The sequence below is a fragment of the Palaemon carinicauda genome, chromosome 31 (assembly GCF_036898095.1).
Source record: "Palaemon carinicauda isolate YSFRI2023 chromosome 31, ASM3689809v2, whole genome shotgun sequence".
In the NCBI taxonomy this organism is placed as follows: domain Eukaryota; kingdom Metazoa; phylum Arthropoda; class Malacostraca; order Decapoda; family Palaemonidae; genus Palaemon; species Palaemon carinicauda.
Genome location: NC_090755.1, coordinates 58,107,624 through 58,110,123, shown reverse-complemented (window position 1 = coordinate 58,110,123; position 2,500 = coordinate 58,107,624).

Below are 2,500 nucleotides of genomic sequence, written 5' to 3'. Positions count from 1 at the left end.
ATCAATTATTGTTTGGAAATAATGCAGCATATATGAGCAAGTATTTCAGGGAAGACTTATGATTGTGTGGGAATCTATAGATATTGGGGGGTGACAGAAGGGGGCTGGAGACGGCAGGACATTTGCTTTTGACTGTACCTCTCGGGGATAGCCCTTCACTAAGGTAGAACAACCACCTCTCCCACTAAGCGTGACAGGGAAAACTGTGTATATATATATATATATATATATATATATATATATATATATATATATATATATATATATATATATATATATATATATATATATATACTGGTATGCGTATATACAGTATATATCATCATCATCACCATCTCCTCCTACGCCTATTGACTCAAAGGGCCTCGGTTAGATTTCGCCAGTCCTCTCTATCTTGAGATTTTAATTCAATAATTCTCATTTCATCATCTCCTACTTCGCGCTTACTTGTCCTTAGCCATATAGGCCTGGGTTTTCCAACTCTTCTAGTCCCTTGTGGAGCCCGGCTTAAGGTTTGGTATATATATATAGTCAGACACTTTCTCTTTATTACATAGGGGAGATTATTATTATTATTATTATTATTATTATTATTATTATTTTCGAAGTGTACATTTTGAATGCGTAACTGTTTCTCATCGTTACTTCCAAACTCAGAAAAATCTAAGTCACCAAATTATCTCTTCCTCTTCCTCCTCCTCCTCTTTCTTCTTCTCTCCCTCTTCCTCCTCCTCTCCTCCTCTTACAAACCAATGTAATATTAATCTTCCCAAAACAGGATGATTCCCGAATCCCTCCGATGGCTGCTGACACGAGGCAAGACTCGCGAGCTCGGCTCGTGTCGCTTCAGGTGGCCAGACATAATCAGCTGGTTCTACCACCCACGGTTCACGCCAACTGGAGCACCTGGCTGCCCATGTATACCAGGACGTACCCTGGGGCAGCCTGGTGACCTTGTTCAAGACCCCCAGGCTTCGGAAACACACCTTCGTCGTGGTCATTGTTTGGTGAGTAGGGTGAAAGTTCGTTTTTAGTTAAATTAAAATTTTAAGGAGAACCAGAGTATATATATATATATATATATATATATATATATATATATATATATATATTCACAAGGAACTGGCTATCCTTTGATGAATTTAGCCAATGAATCCTCTACGGATTTAGTCAGTTTATGAGACGACTGGAGAAATCTAACCGAGGCCCTTTGTGTCAATAGACGTAGGAGGAGATGAAGATAATGATGATATATATAAATAAATATATATATATATATATATATATATATATATATATATATAATATATATATATATAATCGTGCATAGAATATGTATTCAGAGAGAGAGAGAGAGAGAGAGAGAGAGAGAGAGAGAGAGAGAGAGAGAGAGAGAGAGAGAGAGAGAGAGAGAGAGAGAGAATATGCGTTCTTATAAATATGAAGGTGCATCCTTGTTGATTAGGTTGACTTTTCGAAAGGGCATCCCCTATGATACCGTTGCAGTATCGCAAAGAGATCCTCGGTACTTTCGATGGCGATTTAGGTCAGTCGTAGAAAGTTATTTTACCATGCGTAAGATTAACGTGAGAAAAAAATAATATTGAGAAATCTTACGCCGATAGATGTGGGTCAAATCGACTCTATTATTATTATTATCATTATTATTATTATTATTATTATTATTATTATTATTATTATTATTATTACTTGCTAAGCTACAACCCTAGTTGCAAAAGAAGGATGCTATAACCCCAGGGGCTTCAACAGGGAATAATATCCCAGTGAAGAAAGGAAAACAAGGAAAAATATATTCTAAGAGCAGTAGGAACATTGAAATAAATATTTCCTATATAAGCTATAAAAAAACTTTAACTAAACATAGAGGAAGAGAAATAAGATAGCATAGTGTGCCCGAGTGTGCCCTCAAGGTCTATAATCTTATTATAAAAGGTGAAATTATCACAATAAATCTTGAAATGACAGAAAGGGTTTAGAATAAATTACCTAATTATTTGCCATTTTGGGTATACAATATATAAATATTTAATCAATAATTACATATAGGTACGTATTAGAAACACATCTGGTGATTTTCATTCATATCTAAACTCATTATATGAGAGCAATCCATTTATCCATTGAAATTAGAGTCTAAAACGAACCAGTTGAAATCAAGTGAAAATGATTACTATCTCCGTTATTTAATGTCAAGGGGAATTAGAGCTTAATATATATGTATATATATATATATATATATATATATATATATATATATATATATCTACCTATCTTTCTATATATATATATACATATATATAAACACACATATACATATATACATACATACACACACATTATATATATATATATATATATATATATATATATATATATATATATATATATATATATATATATATATATAATTGAGTATTTAGTTAAGTAACTAAATATGGCAACTAAAACAGAAACAGGAGCACAATTTAAAAGGTTGAAA